Below are 20,891 nucleotides of genomic sequence, written 5' to 3'. Positions count from 1 at the left end.
GCGGCGGAGCCGGGGGCGGCAGCTCTTCTGCGGGCACGGGCGCTCCCCCAGCCGGGGCCAGGCCGAGGGGCGATCCCCCACATCCCCTCTTGCTCCTCCGCCGCGGCGCTTGTGCCGGCGGGGAGCCCGGCGGAGGGAGGCAGGAACGCATCGCCGCTCGGAGCTGCCCGGCCCCGCTCCGGTCCCGTCCGCACCCCGAGCCCCGGCTGTCCCCGCTTCTCCCCAGCCTGGGAGCCGCCCGCCGGGCAGCACCGCAGGGCGGGGGGCGCCGGCGGGGACCGGGGCCGCCCCCCGGCGAGGCGGCGGAGCGGCCACACCGCCGCTTTCGGGGGATTCTCCGAGAGGAGCGGGCAGGGCGGCTCCGGGAGGGGGAACCCCCCTCGGCCCGGCGATTCGCGTCCCCGGCGTCGCTCCTCCTCCTGGCGCTGATGTCAGCCGCGGGAAGGGCCGGCTGGCAGCGGCAGAGCGGGGCGCGGGCGGCCGCGGCAGAGCCCAGCCGGAGCCGCCGCCGCCGCCGCCGGGACAGCGCGGGCTCCGGGGCGCCGCCGGCAGCGCAGCCCGCGCCCCCAGGCCAGCCGGGCCAGCTCCGGGCCAGCCCCGCCGGGGCCCGGGCGAGCGGCCAGCGGCGGCGGCTGCCCCGCGGGGAAGCGGCGCTCCGGTGCCCGCAGCCGCCCGGCGAGGGAAGGGCAGCCGGGCGCGCTGCGGAGCCGCGCCGAGTTCAGAGTCTCTCCGCGCAACTTGGGTTACGCGGCCGGACCTCTGCGGACTGGCGCGGGGCTTCCAGGGCGCGATTGCCTTTGCATCGTCTCGCGGCTGCAAAAGCAGATAATTGACTAAACCCAACAGAAATAAAACAAACTCAGGCTACCTAAAAGTTAGGATACCTTTTTTTTTTCCCCACCCCGTTTCTTTTACAATTTCATTCCCTATGTGGAAGTCGTGTGTGATTCGCGCTCGGCACACTGCATGGGAAGAAGCGGCTAGTGCTTCGGATCGAGGATTTGCTGTTGCAAAGCGGTCTAAGTTCCATGCAGTGGGGCAGCCTTCACTACTCTAAACGCCTTGATGATGTGCTGAGGAGCCCATGTAAATTGGCATCTTGTGCAGAGAAGGCACTTAAGGTAAGAAAGGGGCTTGGGGAAAAGGGGGATTTTTGTATCCTTTTATATGATATCTTTTGTCCGGCATCCCGCCCCCCCCACCGTTGGACGCAGAGCCTTAGCGGTTCATCCAGAGCAGTGTGGATAGGCTGGAACGGATCAAGTAAAATGAAAGTCTGCTCCTGTGAAAAGTGCACGGAGCTCACAAGTGATTGCAAAAGCTGTATTTATTTTTAGTCTGGTAGCACAGCGCGGTGAGGATGTGTGCTCACGGCGCGGACAGTGAGCAACTCGCCTAGCTCAGGAATGAGGAGATCCACGGGCTCAGCCTCCGATGGGCAGTTTGCATTGGCTGCTGCATTTTGTTGAATGTGTACCCCCCGCTACCTCCCTAGAGCATCCCATCAGCCTGTTTGATTTGTTGTTTTCTGCAGATATAGTGTCTACTATTAATGAGAGGGGGTGAGGGGTGCGAAAAAAAACCGAAAAAAAAAACCCCATATGGAACATTTTATTGATGTGATCATAATCCTGTAATGGAGATTGCATTAAATGAGGATTGCATCAAAATGCCAGGCTGCTGTGGGGAGCAGAGAAAGCAAAAACTATGCTGGATTGTAAATGAAGTTCTTTGATTGAAGGATTTTTTTGAACCATGAAGGGATGTCTGTAAGCTTAAAGTTGCTGTATATGTGGAGTACTGGAGTGGGGTGAAAACCAGATGAAGCTGAAATGTGTTTTAATTGACTCAAGCTCTGGATACAGTTAGAAATGGTTAGAGGCATTGCAGTGATGCCCGGTGAATCCTTGGTTTCAGCTATGGAGACCACAGAGAGGCAAGGAGAGAGCAGTACACAGAAAGAGAAGGAGAGAACGTGATGGTGTGGGGAAGGGAAGGATGGTTTGTGACTTTTGCCGTCGTGGTACAGATCTTGCAGCCTGCTGGCTTCAGGCAGAAACCTTGCGGGCGATGTGGAAGGCAAAGGATTTATCTCTTTACTCTCCTTTTGCAGCCTGGGTGTAGTTGCCTATAAAGTAGCTGCGAGGTGCATGGCAAGAGGCAAGCAGGGACCTATTTGCCCTTCTCGGACACTGACGGAACTGAGGTTGGGAGAGATGCAGTCACCTCAGCTCATCCTGCCTTTTTGAGCTTGAGGTGATAATACATTTTGAGTAATTGTTGCTGCTTATCTCAATCGGCAGAGGAGGGGAGAAGATGTTCAAGTTTATTGAACCGAAGCAGACCTGAGGACGGTAGATACTATCAGCTCAGCCTTGCATTCTTTTTGCGCTCAGTTGTATTCTGGCATGGAGAGCTGAGCCACAAAGAGCACCTTCTTCAAGCCTCACTGAAGGGAAGCCTAAAGACAACAAAAAGATTAAGTGCAAGATAAATTGTAACTTTTTGCTTGTCTGCAGTGGAAGTAGCATTGATCTGCCAGATTGCACAGGTCAAAAGAGGTAAGAGAAGGAACAAAGTTATTTCTTTATTTATTTCCTAACATTCCCACACACACAAACAAAGTTGGCGTGCAAACATCCCAGAGCGCGGATGCACCATGGCTGAGCACGACCTAAGAAACTGACGTAAACAGCAGAGAAATTAGTGTAAGAATTCTCAGCAGTCCCCATCTGTAACTGCAAAAGAGTTGGTTAAATGCTAATTTGCAAACCAACCCTGCATAGCTGATGTTCTCAGAAGGAATTTGTTCTCCCATTTGTGTACAGAATCTCAGGTAACATCTCCAGAACTCAGTCTCTCTCTTGCTGTGTTTTTGGCATAAAGTTGAGATGGAAACACTTATTTTAAATAAAATGAAGAAAAGCAGTATAAACATGTTGAATTCCTCTTAAGCATTTTATTTTGGCAAAAGGCAACTTTTCATGAATTGTAAGAGATAGGTTTAGAATATTCATGGCTTAACTCCAGGGAGCTTAGTGTTAGCTCAGTAGGCAGAAGGTTCTTCCTCTAAAGAGGTATCTGGAAAAGATGTTTAAATTTCAAGCCATATTCAGTAGAGACTGTTGGTTTCCACATTTTAAAATAATTTTTTTTATGCCTCTTAGGGGAATGATGCTTAATCTGGGCAATAAAGCAAGTATTCCTAGCTTGCTTTTTTAATGGAAAAAGCAAGCAGCGTGCTCCAACTGTACTTCTGTATGTCCAATACTCCAGATTTTACTCTATTTTTTATCAAATAACAGCTGTGGAAGAAATGTTGTCCTTTGAAACCATGGTTATCCATGCAGACCTTGGTGTGTATTTTTGCTACAGAAGAACTCTACTTCATGGCTGCATTGTTCATTCTTGAAGCATTTCTTTAAATGTGAGCCTCACTATAGTTAAAGGATAATTTATATTCAGTGTAGTACTGTCTGCACAGTGGAATTGGCTTTATACATCACAGCCTCTGCAAAAAAAGAGATCAAAGATCTGAACCTGTGGTCCTGAATTGCATTTGTATTCTAGGTGGACTTGAGTAATCTCATAGTGGAGCCATTCATGCTCCCAGTTAGGAGTATGTCAGCCTTTCCATTAAAACACCCATTTGCTTAGAAATGTAATAGCTGGTTTTAAGGACGGGCTCCAAGCTTAAATTGGAACATTCATACAGTAAAAGGAAAAAAAACAGATATCCTAAACAATCAAGTCTAATAGCATTTGGTACTGCTGAGTTTATAGAAAGCTTAGCAGGCAACAACACCTGTATGAAAAATTGAGAGGTTAAAAGGGAAAACGAAACCAGCAAACCTTTCAAAAGGCCCTTTTGGATCCAGGTGAGTGCTTCCACCTGAATTTTAAAGGACCCTGCGGTTGTTAAACAGTCAATAGGACTTTTCTTAAAGGAGGACAGCACTGGCTCCAAGCAGGAATTAGTCAGATCTCAGTTCAGTTTCACATCCCATCAGAACTAATGCTTTTGGCACCGATCCAGGCAGTTCTTTGGAGGGTTAAGTTGCAAGAACAATAAACTCCAAACCTTGTATTGTAACCAGTGAAGTTTTCCTTTCAGTGAGCCAAAGAGAACCGCTCACTTTTGAATAGTGCTGATTGTCTGACCCAGGTGTTGGAAGCCTTTGGGGGATGCTGCTGCTAACGCTCACTTGCCAGGTTATCCACCTGAAAGAGCCAGCCCGGTAATCCTGCTTCCCATCAGCTGACTGCCAGCGGGGACAACGCGGAACCCTTTTGTCTAGAGCATCCCAAACCTTTTCCCGAATTACAGATACCTGTGGATCCAGGAGTAGAGTTGCTCATGCTATGTAATGCCAATGTTCAAGGAGCAGGTTCAAGATGCAGCTTCCTGTATTCCAAGTGTTTTGGACTGGATGGAATAAATGAGTGTTGTTTGCCATTTACATAAAAATTCTTTGGGGAGATTAATATTCTTCTGTCCCAATTACGTCTTTCTGCAAAGAGTTTCTGAGGAAATTTGTGGCCGTTGTCTTTCTTTTGTCAAGTAACAGTGACCATATCTGTCTTGGGTCTATGAAAATTCATCCTCCTTGCAGATACACAGGGAAGTAATATTATGTCAGGAAGAGTTAATGTGAAAATTAAAATACAGATGAAAAACACTGTGGGATTTAGTGGGCATAATCAAATCATGGTAATTTTGACAGAGAGTAAGAAACTGTGTCACAATTAAGTATTCTTTTCCTTTGAAGTCTGTTGTCATTGTGTTTGATGAAATCCTGTTGGAAATTATTTCCGATACTCTTAGAAAATATATGATTTCCCATAGACTATGCAAGATTTAGCCTTCTTGATACCACATGGTCTGAGCCAAATCTTCCTGCAATCTGTGAAAAAATTTCTAGTGGAGCAGAGCCTTCCATAACTGCTTTTTGCCTTACATGACGTGCATACCTTAACTTTTGCCAGTCCTTCAGGAGTTCTACATGCTCATGTGGTATTGAAGGCATTGCTTTGAAGCAGTTTTACTTGCAGGGGTGGCAGAACTCAGCCAGTTTAACAGCAAATGTTTTTCTAACTTTTCAAGGAAGCTCTTCTTAATGTTGTTTTCCTTAATTTAAGTTGTAAAGGGAACCTAAGTAACCAGATCATCAAAGAGCCAAATGTGTTGTTAGAGAGACAGGTTAATGTTGAAGTCACTGGAGACTTCCAAATTCAATAGTGAAATTACAAGCAGAGGTGCCCACTGTCTTTAAAAGCCATCGCTGGTGGGTTTAATGTGGCAGTTCCCTGTGCTCAGAAACTTCTGCTTCGTCTTCCTGCCAAGGGAACATCTTGCCTTGTGTTCTACTTTGATGTGATATGGTTGTTTTGGGGAAGATTTTCTTCTTCCAAGCCAGTCTAGAAATAAAGATATCACTGGTGATGTAGTCTGTTTGCATACCAGTGTTTATCTGTTACATCCTTAAGGACATAGTTTTATTATGGTTGTAGGACTTTAATTAGTAATTATGTACTCTCAATGCTGTCTACTGAAGTAGCAGGAAATACATGCTAAAGGGGGAAAAATCAAGTATAAGTTTATAATGCTTATGCACAGCATATTTCATTTAACCAACTGTGCGATCTTGTTAAATAAATAAATGTATATGTATGGAAATCTATGATCTGCTGGATACGTGCTCTCACACGTGGGCACACTGCAGCCACATGCACTCATGTTTCCAGCTGTAGTCCCTGGCACAAGACACAGGCATGCCCACCCCAAGGAAAGTATGAAATGCCTGGGGGATGACTGAACTGCATAAAATGGAGAAGGGAACAGTTATAAAAAATCCATTCTCTCCCTCCAGCTTGTAACTCAGATTTCATTAGGTCACTTTTTTAGAAAATAATCCTCCCAAGAAAGGAGGTTTCATGACTGAGTTTTATCTCTGCTAATGGATATAATCATTTATACACGTTTAGTCATTTCTGCAGGTTCTGTGATTGCTCTTGTAGCTATAAAAGTGTGTATCTCCCTGTGTCCTGACAGGTTTGAGCTGTGTGTCCTGGCAGGCACACGCTTACCTGGATCACTGCTTTTCCTTGGGTGTGATGGCATTTTTCTCCCTGAAATGGAGCCTGGCTTCAACTGGAGGCACCATCTCAAGGTGCAGGTTGGATTCACAACCTGGGAAGAGATTTTCCTAGGACTTGTGGGATGTTTCTGATGAAAGACCTAGACTTGTTAAATAGCCAAAGGGAGTGCTGTAGCATTCCCTAAAGAAAAGTGCAGAGGGACTCTAGTGGTTGGAAATTCCATTAAATGGTGACTTAGAAAGAACTGTAAAGTGCATATATAACTCTGAACTCAAATGATTTAGGGCCTCAGTGTAGTAGTTTGTTTAGATTATAGTTGCTGTCAGTAATTTATAAATATAGGTAGGACACAAGGATGAAACTAAAGCTATCATTAAATGGAGTAATGGCTTCACTATGTCAACCATTTAATTGACCCTTGGAAAATGTACGTGGCAATGTGTTGTAAATCAAAATCAGGAGTGCAATGCAACACAGTAATAATTTTGGGGATGAAAATACAGAAAATTAATTTTCTGTTCATCTCCCTTGTCCTGCCTTGTCCTCACTTGAGGCTTTCCAGAATGAATGGATTCCAGAGTGAACTTTCCAGAGTGAAAGGTTTTGAAATAGTTTCTGGTAATTGGGAGTGTCCTCCAGGAGATCAGTTCAGTGCTTGTCAGCTGAGCATACATGCATAGATCACTGTTTAAAATTCATGTTCAGGAGACCTGTAATTGATTGACTTATTAAAGAAAATGTGATATATAAAGTAAATCAAGAATTCCGCTCTCCTAGTTTGTTACAGAGACCTCATCCCCTGACCAAGGGGCAGCTGAATTGCCAGTTGTTGCTTCTTTTTCTATGATTCCACCAGAATCTTCAGGAAAAAAACCCCATACACTTGTACATGTGCAATTGTTTATGGCATTAGTGAAATCTGAGGGTGAAAGTTACAGAAGGGTCCCTCAGATATTGGGAAATAATTGTATATTAATTGTATGTAATCAATCTGGGGTAATGGTAACTAGAAAAGTAGAACTATCATGAGATTTTTGGTATTTACATATTCCCCTAACCATATATAAGCCCTTTAAATATATTTATTTGTTCTAAGAGAACACCATAAACCGCAGTTTCTTAGCAAGAAACTCCTTTAAAATACCTCTTTAAACTGTTACAGAATAGTTGGCCGTTGGTTACAGTTATTTGTTTTTTGAAAACACTCAAATATCAGGTTGTACCTTGCACAGTTTAGATTTATCCACAGAGAGGAAGAAAACCATTTTCATGAACTGCACTGGGAGTACCCTAAAGCAGAATGTAAAATATGTTTGAGATCAGTTCACAGAACATTAACTTGAGGTGTTTCAAGCTAGAAAGGGGGAGAAAAAAAGACACTTGGCATATCATAAAATAAAAAAAAAAAGTTGACCACTTAAAAAAATTCAGAAATCAAAGACTTTAATGCTTTCAAAGGATGTCTCAGTTGTGTGTCTGGTCAGAACTGTTGTGTTCCAGCTGAGGAATGAGGTGGGATGTGTTGAACACTGGCAGCCCTGTGAGCAGTGAGCCCTTCTGGCTGTGTCCGTGCTGAGCCCTCCTGAGCAGAAGGCAGAGCCCTCCCTGGTGCCAAATACCAGTGGCTCTCCCAAGAGTTTTGAGTGTTTTAATGGAAGCACTTAAAAACTCCAGCTTTCTTCCATCCCTGAAAACAGGGCAAATTGAATTTACTCCTACTTGCTCTTTCTCACCTTCTAAATTTGGCTCAACTGTCTTTGAAATGAACTTGTTATTTGAAGCTGAAAAGTTGGTGCTTTCATGGTTGAGTTTGTGGCAGTTATTTCTTCTTTAATATTCTGTGTTTTGTGGCTTATCAAATGGTTAAGCACCAAGCAATCTGTCCAGGTAATGCAGTGGAACCCTCAGCACTGGGAAAATACATGGTTGTATATCGGACAATCACACTAAACAAGAAATACACACACACACACACAAAATATTCTTTCTACTTTCCATTAATCTAACAACAAAGAGAAGTTAAAAGGCAGAAGGAATTTTATAAACAGGAAAAGATCTGGCTGAAATTTACCTGAATTTATGATGAAAATAATTTACTTTTATTCATAGAATCACAGGTTCCCTGTAGAATAGTTAAATCTGAAATCCACTGTATTATCCATTAGCTTGAAGAAAAAGGTAAATGTGCTGGTATTTTTTTTTGTGCTAGGACAGTCTTTCTGTGATTATATTGCCTTCCACAGCTCACATTCAGTAGGAGGTTCTTGACAATATAAATGGAATTTGGCTGCAATTCTGTGTTTGAGAAGTGCTCTTTGGAATCACTGGGTAGGGTACTTTAAAAATACAAAACATTTTCTTAATTAACGAAGTATTATTGTTCTTTGAGGCTGCTTAGCATCATATACTGGGTCAGTTGTCCCGTAACTGCTTCTTTTGGCTGTTTCTTTTCTTGCTAATTTAGCAAGATAAGCAGGTTTCAGGTTTTGGTCATTATTCAACATCAGTGGGTAGACATAAAACTCTAGAATATTTACTTGTTAAATTGGATGACAACTTTATCTGGCTTCATAAAAATGCCATTTGCTATGAGTCCCCTTAATATCAATGTTTGTATTTTTGTTGTAACACACTTAACAAGAAAAGAGGATTTAAAAAGTAATGCCTGAATCAAAAATTGTGCAACATGCCTCTCCAAAAAATGTGGAGAGTTTCAGTTCCTTACATGTAATTCATTTTGGCAGGTATAATACTTTTAGGCTCTATTGTGTATTATAAATGCTAAGAAAAAAGCATTGAAAGGGAAAAGGTTTAGAGTAAGTGATTTAGAAGAGGCTGGCAGGTGGTAGTGTGGCTACTGCAGGAATAACTAAATTCTGGAAACCAGTCACTTCAGAGTATTGGATCCATGTCTTGATTTAGTCATTGCTGAAGCAGAAATCACTTTGCTGATCTGCTGAACTGTGAGACACTGGTTGATGGAGATACTAATCAACCAACAGAAATTGTTTTCTGAAAAATTTGGGATGCTTCAGTGATTAAAGGGATAACTTGGTCAGGACACCTCTTTAACTGCTGCGTAGGTGGTTACATGTACATATGATACTTATGTAAAACCGTGGCACTACAAATAGGTCTTTTGCAAACCTCTAAGGGGAAGTGAAGTGGAAATGATGAAATTTCAAGACACTCTTGGAAACAGCTTCAGTGTGTTACTATGGTAGTAAAATACCTGTTGATGAGCCTCACAAAAGTTAGTTGTGCTCAGATATTTCTTAGTCTGAGGGCTGAGGGAATTAATGTTTTTAACAGACTATTTTGTAATCCATAAGACCAGTTTTAGGATGACAGCCATCATTTTGTGAGCCACATTTATGGCAAACTTTCCTCCTTTCCTTTTCTTTTAATACTCTTTCACTGATGTTTTTACAACCTCAGCCATAACAGTTTTGGAGGGAGAAATGTCAAATCTGCTGTGGGTTGGCAACAACCATTTTCTTTCTCAGCTTTTGAAGGTCCTACTCAGTTTTGTGAAGGACCTTGGAAATGGGAGCCCTATTTGGAGTCCCATATTTCCATCAAAATGGAGTTTCCTCCTGTGCTTGATATCAGTGTGATTTTAGGCTGAGTTCTACATGCTAATTTGCACTAGATCCTTTGCCATTTTATGTTTCCTGAATATAAAAACTCTATTCATTGAGTTTCCTAGTGATTCGAAGTGCTTCCAGCACATTAGATAATCTTGGTAGTAAACCAAAAGAAATCCTTGAAGCGGATTCTCCTTTTTGCGCACTACAAAAACGTTCACTTAACATACAGAAGTATCCTTGGAAATTTTCAAAGCTTGACCCAAGGCCCTAAGCAGCCTAATGTAACTTAGAAGCTGGAAGCAGGTTTGGCTAGACAGATTCTCTAGAGGTCTTCCAGCCTGAACTTCCCTGTGGTTCTATAAAAAGACATTGACTCCTCTATGTAGGTCACCGCTTTTTGCCTTGTCTCAACTGTGATTTTTCGCTCAAATTCAGGAGCTTGCTCTGTCCTTGCTGTTCTGGTTGTTCAGGTGATGGTGAGGAGAGGGGCAGGACAGGAAGAGAAACCGGCTAGTGAGCAGAGGAGAGCTGTTATTTTTGGGCTGGATCTCAGCACTGGTTGCTATTCCTGTCTCACAATGTGTTACTTGGTGTAATTTTGGAGGCCTCCTTCAGCTGAGGTTATAGAGACAAGGCTGCCACTTCAACAAGTCATCTTTTCACTTTATGCAGGGCCCTTCTGAATACAGGTTGAAGCACAGCTTTTGATCTAAAAAGTTCTTTTTATTTTCCTTTCTCTTTCCAAGGAAACCCTGCTGTTCGTTTTTGTTCTTCTTTAAAGGCCAACTGGAAAGCAGAAGCCTCAGCTTTATTAACAGAGCTGAGGGCAAGAGAACCTGAGACTGATTCTTTTCCCTTAGTCCTACAAAACTTAAGTTAGTTGACATTCAGAGATGTAAGACAAACTTGTTAATTCAGTTTTTCCTGAGGGTTTTCTGGGGTGGACACATTAGCTGGAGTGTAATTTTGTTTGTATTTGTGAAGAGTGTTCTGCTGATGCTTCATGTTGATGGTTTATTGCTCTTGACTACAAGAGTGACTGGAGGTTGATTGGCAGATTCCCTACAGAAAAATGCAATAAATGCAGTTTCTAGAGAGGGACTTAACAATGTATGACTGTGGGGATATGAGAATAAAATCAGTTTGAGAATAGACAATGTTTTTTTGGGCAGAAATTTAAGAACTTTGATTAAATATAATAAAAGATCCTTACAAATCAAACCAAGGATCATAAAAATCCTCTGAAAAGGATATTTATGGTTACAGAAGTTCTAATGTATTTGTTGTTTTATCATGGAGTTATTTGTCAAAGCAGGCAGTCAAAAAAAAATATTCACAGGGAAGCAATGATGAAGGTGCATTAATATGAACAAGCATTTGATGATTTTTTTTGTTGTTAGAGCTTGGTTTCTGGTAGTTTCACTTACTTCCCATGCTGTCTGTCTAACATGATGTCATTGGTATTTTTTTTTTGTACATCTAAAAGGATCATAATCCTGCCTATGCTAAATTTAGCTGAAATTTAGATTAAAAATTACTTCCGTGGGTTTGTGTTGGTTTATTTGGGCCAATTTTCACTGAAAGCTCAGCAGAATACTGCAAGTACTTATTCAGTATTTTCCATCCTTGACTCTTGCTGTACCATTTTGTTTCTGCTGTCTGCAAAAGAACATTTTCCCTTCAAAAATACTTAGGTGTTGCTAAATATTTCAATAAATGTCTGCTGCCTGCAGTTGGTTGGACATTTAGCGTAGCTGTTCCACAGTTATGGACTGTTTCCTTCAGATTCCATTGATGAAAACTGCTTATCCTAATTCTTTGTTTATCTTAATGAAGTTGTGCTAAAGGCTGTATTGCATTTGTACCATTAGACACTCTCAGCCTGATATTTTCAGAACCCTGCAGATGTGGATTTTAAACAAATGAAAAGAGCAGATGGCGTACAGGGAAATCTTTGGTAGGCCAAGAAGCTAAATCAAAGTTTCCCTGAGTTCCAGGAGGTACCTTATGTAGGGACTGCTTTTCCATCACTAGAAAATTTAATAATAAAGTGTTGATCTACACGATGTTGTAGAAGCTCCTAAATATGCAGAATATTCTTTATGAAAAGTCTGAGCCATAGGAAGAGATCTGCACCGTGCACTTTGCTTTTTAGAATGTATTTTAACATGGGGCTTAGGCTTGCTTTGAGACAATCAACCCTGATGGTGCTGAATATAAAAAATGTCAATATAATTAGTCATCTCCAGCAGAAAATATTTTTTGCCATTTTTTCCCTTTGTGGAGGAGGGGATGAACTGGTTTTCAGTTACTCTTTATCATTTTGGTTTCTATTTTTGCCGCCGACTGGGAACATTTACCAATTACTTTTTTCCATCTTGCATTTAGAGATGGGCTATCTTATGAGATAAAGATTTAGAACTGAAATGCTCTGGTGCACCAGGTACAGCAAAAAGCTTCTCCTTGTCTGATGGCCAGGAACAGGACACAGAACTGTCCATGGTCAGCTTTGGATATACAATGAGCTACTTAGACCACTCCAGTGCTAATCCATTAATCATTAATCATTGCTCTCTTAGTTAAGACATTGCAAGTGTTCATTGTAGAAACTTTATATTAAATATTCTGGGTGAGGCACATATATATGAACTGTTTCTGTTTTGTTTTGCATTCGTGCAACTGTACTAAGAGTAATGCAAGTAAAAGATGGTACCGAGAAAATCAAAACAGAGATAGTTGTTCTGATCCTTCCTTGACTTGAATGACCCTAAAAGAATCTCAAATATCCATAATTTCAAGGATATCTAGGCAAGAGAATGCAATTTAAATGTATAGTTGCCATCATAGATACCGTGTATGGGCTCTATAACCAAAGGGAAATCACAGATTTTCAATTTCCCTTGGAATGTGTTCATTATTAGAAAGTGTTACCAGAGTATTATTTGTTGTAGGAGAAGAAAATCCTGCTCAAGTTTTTAATGAATCTCTTGAGAGAGTCATCAGATTTACAGGTTAAAAAAGCTGTAAACATTCTACTGGGAACAGTCATTAAAGAGAAGATGAATGTGAGTGATCTGCACACTTCTGAAACAGAAGCCCTGAAGATGATTTACAAACCAGAAAGCTGTTTCTCTCTAAATGATCTGTGTTGCTACACTGTGCAATGAAATACAATGTATGATTAAAGTAAGTCTGTTTGCAAAATCAGAACCAGATTCACTGTTTGGAGAATTCTTTAGGTAAGACTACAATGATCTGAGTTTGAAGGGAAGAAGCCTGAGACAAATGTTCCCTTCATTTCTATATTACAAAAAACAGTGGAGTGCCAGAAAAACCCCTTCCTGCATAGATAATCAATTTGGAGGGTCTTGTGTTATGATTTCCTAAATGAAATAAAAATAAATTAATAAAAGTTTTGTAGATTAAATAAATAAATAAATAAATAAATAAATAAGGAAAAAGAAAAGCCAGCAAAAACTCAATCCTCTGATGAGTAACTTCATTTTGTAAATCTAGAAGTGACAGCAGAGACCTGCTAAAAGATTTGCCTTTCCACAAGGCACTTCATACCCTTGAGTACTCACTCAAGCTTTATTGACCCAGCAGCAATGCTGTTTAAAACTCATCATTTGTGATGAAACTGCTTCATCATTTTTTCTTATCTGTAGTATTACAGATGCAATGAAGGGAACAGTTTTGAATATACCACTAAAAGGTATATTTGTCAAAAAATTTGGTCCTTGAAAGATTTTTATTGGTCACCTAAGATTCTACTGAATATGTTTTGTAGCCAAATATCTCCTGTTTCTGCAGAAAACTCCAAGAAAGACAGTTCTGTTGTAGTTGGGATGAATTCTGGCATTGGTTTTGTTTGGTTGGTGTAGCTCCTCAGTGAAGCACAAATGCTCTGGAAACTTGGAAAATACGGAAATGTGAACTGTGTTGAACACATCTGTTGAACACAACAACAGTGGTTTCACAGTCACTCAGCTTTCCAAGAGGTCACCCCCTCTGCAAATAGTATGCATAACAAAGTGCTGTATTCACAGAGCCTCATCATTATGAACAGGGTGTGTTTCAGCTGACACTGCCATTCACAACATCATGTTACCAGTTTGGTACATGACTGCCAATCTGAACTTATTGTCAGACTGGAAATAAGCAGGGCTCCAAATAAAATCACCATCACAACAAGAGGATTGATGCTTCTGCTGCATTTTCTTAATATTTTGTAAAGATTATCTGCTCCTGAGTAGTTTTTTCAAGATGTGTGTATGTGCATTTCATTTTATTCTTTTTTTTTTTCCTATTGAAAGTCTATGTGGGCATATGTATATGCATGGTCATGCTGTGGCCATAAAAGGCATGATTTATGTCCTTGGTCTAAGCTGGACATTAAACTTTCAGACTTTGGGCAAGCTTCTTCATGAGGCAGACCCAATAAAAATCCATCTCTGACCTGGAACATGTGCAGAATCCTCTTGAGCAGACTTCACCCATGGCATTTGGAACAGCGTGATTTACCAGAAAGGTAAATCAAGACAAGAATAAAGACTTCAGGTCTGCTTTTGCTTAAGACTGAAATATCACAAAATGTAAAGGAATGCACTTATTCATGCAGAATAATTTATGTGATACAGCCTTTTGGTGGGAGGTTAATGAAAAAGCCTTGTGACGTGTTTTGTACTGATGTTGTGTTCGGGTATATCTTAAATAGCAGTGGTGCAATGTTATATCTTATGTTCTTTACATTTGTTTTTGTGAGAATTTACTCTTGGACGGTCATTTCTCTATGTGACTGGAAAGCATTTTGCCAATTTTCATTTTCCACTGCCACCTTTCTGTGCCTGTTTGTCTCCCACTGACTCCTACTCTTCCACAGACATGGGCCCTAAAAGGAACATTTCCTGCTAGGAAAGCTCGAGATGCCAAAAGATGATTTGCACTCCTAGAACTATTTGCTTCACAAAGACTTGCAAGATTTTAGGACAGATGCCAGCTAGTGCACAGACAGTTTGGCTCTCCAAGCCCAGCATTAAGGTTAACAAGTTGTAAATAGCTGCATGTTGCCATTATCTCCAAACCCCGCTGCTTTCAGGACACCATGAGGGCCATAATAAGAATGTTGTTCATTGCTTGTTGTATTTTTTCCCTTCTCTTGCCCAGCACTTACTGAAAAATAAGGTTTAAAAGTTGGACAGCTTGTGATGGGGACTTGATATGATTCTTTCATCTCGCTGACCGCTGATTTACTGATGGAACACTAACAAATGGATCACTGAGATGAGGGGAAAAAACTGAACCCAGACCTGCTCCTGGTTTATAAAGAATTACTTATAGGAAGGAATCTTAGAATAATAAAAAAAAAATTATTTTTTTCCTACAAAAATAAATACAGTGCTAAGAGAGCTGAATATATTTACAGTATCTCGTGTAAACTTTCATATATGTATAAGGCTTTCTTGCAGCTATATAAATCTGCACATCTTGATTGATGTCTTTTGAGCTGCACTGACTTATAAAAAACATGGATTGTATCTAGCATATGCCACTCAAAGTTACAGTATCTCCTTTTTCAGACATATATAAAAATTCAACTTGGTGTATTTAATGAAAAAATATTTTTAGTGTTTAGGAGATGCTTGCTTTGCTTTGAGAATGTCTGATGTATTAACTGTTCCATGAATACTCAGTGAAGCAGCCAAAAAAATTGATTAATTAATCTTTATTTGTATTATTTTTTTTTCATGCAACAATCATTTCCTGACCCAGGAAGAGTTGTTCTGTCGACATATGGAATTCTATGTGACTATTTCTTTCCAGCATTGATCACTGAGACACGTTGGCCTCGGATGTGCTGTGAAAGAAATGAAGCCTGATGTCATTCTCCTGTTAGTGTCCTCTGTCTGAAAACACAGAAAAACATTGCATGATTTGGTTTGAAAAGAGTGAAGTTGGTTCATGCAGACATAAAATAATGGCAGTAGTAACAAAAGTGTTACACCAGCGTTGCTGGTGATAGCACCACTGCAGAGGTGACCCAGCCAGGAGCAACAAAATTCCCTTGGGGGTTTCTTCCCCAGTTTTGGATGTATCAAAATAACAGAGAACAAGTGGGCAAACCTCAGTGCCCAGATTAACTTTCTGTCAGGAGCTGATGATCATTCATTCATTCATTCATTTTTTCCCATTTATTTTGGAGAGGTGGGAGGGATGGAGGACAATACATTGCATTACCTGGGAGCTGTGTTAAGCGTCTGAGCTGTGTCTGCCCTGAGCCTTGTAAATTTGCAGTGGGAAAGAATCAGAGCAAAGTCTTGGAGGAAATGTCATGGATGTGATGGCTTGGCTGTAGGAGTGCACGGCTGGAACTGCACAGCACTGAGATGAATATGCTGCAATAGGAGGGCAAAGTGCCAGGGCGAAGGGAGTGTGTTCAGAGAAAGTGTGGCAGAGGAGCTTCACAATAAAGAGAGGCTTTGAGGCAAGACACTGAAGTACTGAGGAAAAAATCAAAAAGCCTCAGCTGTTTTGCCAAGCTATCAGGCAACACAAACCAAGATGAAACACTGAATTCTCATGGAGAAGCACCCAAGTGCTGAAGGAAAATGCTAAAATGTGCAGATGAAATTGATGGTGCTTAATGCAGAATGCTTAAGAGGCAAAAGCAGAAGTACAGAATTAAATAATGTTGAACAGAGGATGCATGGGAGCTGTCAAATTAGTATTTTCCTTTGGAACTAAGTTTTTGGGGAAGCTGATGTTGTGATTCAGTCTGGCTTTGATTGACATCCTGCTTATGGCAACATCAAAGGATTTATTGGTGTTTTGGTACAAATGGGACACTTTACCCAAAGCATAGGACAGGAGTACAGAATTCCAGTACAGAGAACTACTGTGGTTTTTCTATAAAGTTATATGGGGGATGCAGAAATGTTTTGCTCTATATAAGATCCAAAGGGTGAAATTATTTTGGTAAGAATTCTCCTTAGGAGGATTAAATTCTACAAAATCCTACCCAATGACACTGACACGCCTCAAGGGCTGGCATGTTTGTAGGTTTATGGTGTATGAATCCTCCTGTTAAAAGTTTTCATGAAAGGTTATTCTAACCTACCCCATTTCATTTAATTTCATTTCTTTAAAGTCAGTGCATAGTAATTCAAGAAAAGGGACTTGCTTTTAATATGTCAGGAACGTACAGTTTCTTCAATATTCATCTCATGATTATTCATGTATTTTTGTCAGTATGTCTTCATTTAAGTAGTAGTTAAGGGACTATAAGATAGATGGTGTCTGTGAGTGGTGTGGAATTTGCTGAAGGGAAACCAGATGCAGGTTTTAGCAGAATGGGAGACACAGCACTTCTAGCTTATTTTCAGGTGAAATGTGATGAAATGTAGAAAGGTCAAGACAGGTTTAAAATTCACACAGACTCAACCCAGCCCTGAGTAAAACTTGTAGTAATGGCTGAGGAACCAGTGATGACAATTTGTGTGTGAAATTGTATCTCTGTAAAATAATGCACCTTTGCCATGGCTCAGTGCACCTTGTAAGAGAACGCTGTGTACCACACACGTGGTGTTGTCCGTGGAGTTGGTTAGAGGCCATTTCACTCTGAGCTTTTACTTTCATTAGAAATTACTCTGTCTGCACTTGTATAAACCATTGCTGCATGCAGGCACTGCCTCAGACTGCCAGCAATGCTTTTTTCATTGTTGCAGAGCTTTTCTGTAGAGATAAGGCTTTTAATTTGATGTTAAGAAGGAGTTTATTCTTTTAGTTTTCTTTAGTTTAAGGGTTTCACTGTTCTGATCAGTGTGGCAATTATGAGGATGACAGAAATACTGCCTCACCTGACACCACCAGGGTTGTTTCACTTTTCTTCACCTGTTTATTCAGATAGCAAATGACATGCACTTCCAGAGGACATGGTATCTCATGTTCTGTGCTCATTCTGACAGATTGATTGGACAAAGCATAGAGCCAATATGAAATATGGAAAATATGTGTTGATTGCCATCTCCCATAATGTCCTTTTCATGGAATAAGAGGAGAGCTGCCTGGTGCAAGGTTTTCAAACGTTCAGAGGCTGAATCACACAGATGTGTATGGAAGGATCCCTCAGAATGGAAAAGAATGGTCTTGGAGCAGCCAAATTTTTCCCTTTATCCTTCAAGTGTTTGCAGTGTCGGTGTGTAGCACTAAACACATTGACACTGAAAATTTGGGGAGAATTACTGGAGATTCAGAACAAAATTTGTACATGATCCAAGTCTCCCTTGGGCAAATACAGCATGTTGGAAACTTGGGAAGAATGTATGTTATGTAACCAGGCTCAGTTTCACAGCTGATTTAGAAAAAAGGGCATTTTGCTTCCCAGAATGAGATCTGGAGAAAGAAATTTTATCTTGATCAAATGCAGCAGCTGCTGCAGTTTATATTCAAGTGTGATGCAAATCAAGCCCCCTTTGCTGCTCTGTTCCGTTCTGCCCAAAGAGGGAACCATTGTTGGTTTCTTTTTTCCAGAGAACTGGTCTGTGATTTGACCTCAGCAATTACAAATGATTTAAAAAAAATAAGATATACAAGTTCTGGAATATTGTAATGAAACATATAAACAGTTTAAAAATACTTAAGTGATGAATCTGTGTTGTAAGAGCCAGCTGCAGAGTACTTATAACTGGAGTATGTTAAACCATTTAAATATTCCAAACATTATGTACAACAGATCTTGTACTAATTCATTATGAAAACAGCAATTTCATTTAATCATTTATTAGCTATTTATAAGGTGTCTGCATATCAAGTATGCATACAGATTGTTGTTCTACCTGGCGACCAGTATAATGCTTGCATGTGCAATCACTGATGATTCTTTCTGGGGATAATTGTTCTCAATTCCTCCTCACCAGCACAGTGGCTCTGAGATGTGTGTTTTTAACAGAGTAATTGAGTGTTTGTCCCCCCAAGAGGGGAAAACCCCAACAAATTGTTTAGAACAATACCCAGACTTGAATGTAAGTCATTCATTCCTCATTTCTGTTCACTTCTGGAATGTGCCTTTGATGCTGCCACCATAAAGACAGCGAAGCAAGCTGCCCAGAAATGCTGTGTAATCTCAGTGTAAACGCTGTGTAAGTCCCCAGGGGTTTGCAAGATCCAGCTGGCCAGAACCTGAAGCAATCTGGTGTGAGCTGGGTACTGACACACATCAGAGCAGGAGCTTGGACCGTGGCCCTGCCCAGGGTGTTCCAAGGGGAAGGATTCACCATTTCCCAGGAAGGGCCAGCGTGGGGCTAAGCAGAGTGCTGGTAGTTATCTGTTGTGTTTCCAAGGCTGTAAAACACAGTTTGATTGTAGCACACCATGTTGGACCAGGGTAGAAAAAAGAACACATCCACATTGCAAGCTGTGCAGTACTCTGTCATTCCACCATGGTGTGTCCTGATCCTTGGTATTTTCCTCACACCACTGCAGTGCCTTGGGGTTTTTTCATGCCTGACACACGAGTTTCAGCTTTCCCCTTGAAGGGTCTTACTGTGCTGTAGGTGTAGGCACCACAGGATCCAACTCTTATTATTACTTATCTTACACCCACGTCTGAATTGTCTTCATTATCTGATCATTAAAGCCGTGAGAACCTTAATCAAGAATTTGCCACCAAAGTTAAAATATATCCAAGACTCCCAAATCCTAGAGCCATGAGCTATGTCCTATAAATATTTACTATTTAAGAAAGAGCAGAGTATTTAACATCATGTAATGCCAACAATAAATGCATAATGTGCAAAAGGGAGCTGAATGCACCTGATGAGGTTCAGAGAATTCTCTTCTGTGCCTGGCCGTGGCTCTCTGCCTGCTGCACAGACCAGGATGGGCACTAAGTTAGGTGTAGATTGAACATGACTGGTGAAATTCTTAGACACTGGTAAAGTTCTCACTAATGGGATTGTTTATCACATCTGGGCTTACTCCTGAACCGAGTATGTGAAGACTGGAAGAGAATTTGTAGGTCACCCCACTATATAGTCCTTTTCATAAATGTACTTACAAACCATTTAATCTTATAAAGAGTGTGGAAAAGGGATAAGATTTTATGGCAAAAAATAACTTTTTCATATACCTCAGAACTCTCATTTTTTTTATTTTTTCCCTTCCCAAGTAGATAAATGTAAAAATTTCTCCTGCCAGCAATAAATTGATAAACTACTGAAGACTTAAGGTTTCCAGCTGATTCTCATAGTGATACATTGCTTTGTCCTGTTGGTGTTAAAATCCTGGATGCAAGTTTTTACATTGATGTATTTGAGCACAGCTATACCATGTTAGGTGATTCTCACAGACAATGAAAATGTGAATTATGCACAGAGACTTGGCATTGTTTGTGATGCTCTTTGCCAGTGCACCTGCATTAGCTTCACTCTTTTAATACCTGTGTTGTTGTCACTTTTAAATCTGAGCTTACATTTTGTTGTAATGCCAGCATTCATGGTTCCAATTGCCTTTTCTGATCTACAGATCCATACTTACACATAAAAAGTCAGCAGTAGATAAAATTAAATGGCAGATAAGGAAAGCTGTGAAAAGCCTGAATCTCAAGTCACACATCAGTACCTAAAGGCCTTCAAGAGGGTGGCACAAAATGGCATTCAATCCAAATTAATATCATTACAGTAGCAGCGATTGAGTTGATAAAGTATTTCAGGGATTATTGGCAGGTTGAAAGGAACAGCTGCTTGCAGTAGTCCACAAAAATCATCTGGCTATTGATCACCAGGAATACCTGCAATGAAATCTTCATTGCCATTATGACTTGAAATTGATAAGTACGATGGTGTGGATTCTTTTTACGTAACAAAAATTCATTCGCTGTTTATTAATTTTTTCAGTGTTTGCTCCTGCCACCTAAATATATTTCCTAAAATAGCATAGAGGAAGGAAATTATCTAAAATTGTCTACAAGGGCTTGTATGAAGTGCTGCTTTTGCTGCTGCCTAGAAGAAATATGCCAGTCAGTAACAGACTCCCAAACCTGGCCTAAAATCTACAAGAATCTGGCAATGATGATACCAAACAAAGAAAAGCAAATAAAAAAATTGAAATTCATAAAAATATTTGTGTATCCACTTGCCTGGCACCCTGAAGAGAGCTTTATTGGAGAAGTAATGTCGTTTAATGTATATTTTGGTGCTCAAAGTT

At 40.8% G+C, this 20,891-nt stretch overlaps 1 protein-coding gene across 5 annotated transcripts in view; it reads left to right on the top strand.

The window, feature by feature from the left end:
* The first annotated feature begins 653 nt into the window (after window positions 1-653).
* PCDH11X (protocadherin 11 X-linked) overlaps window positions 654-20,891 on the top strand; it is a 433,677-nt gene continuing 413,439 nt past the window's right edge. For 2 of the 5 annotated variants that reach the window (XM_077786474.2, XM_077786472.2), the window contains exon 1: window positions 654-1,121. The gene's annotated coding sequence lies outside the window, so the exon portion shown is untranslated. Of the gene's footprint in view, window positions 1,122-2,113; window positions 2,562-20,891 lie in introns of all 5 variants that reach the window. The other 3 variants (XM_077786477.2, XM_077786478.2, XM_085570454.1) reach the window with 2 other exon arrangements.

This window comes from Lonchura striata, chromosome 4A (assembly GCF_050655825.1).
Source record: "Lonchura striata isolate lonStrDom1 chromosome 4A, ASM5065582v1, whole genome shotgun sequence".
Lineage (NCBI taxonomy): Eukaryota > Metazoa > Chordata > Aves > Passeriformes > Estrildidae > Lonchura > Lonchura striata.
The sequence above is the reverse complement of the archived record's forward strand: the minus strand, read 5'-3'. Positions and strand labels throughout refer to the sequence as shown.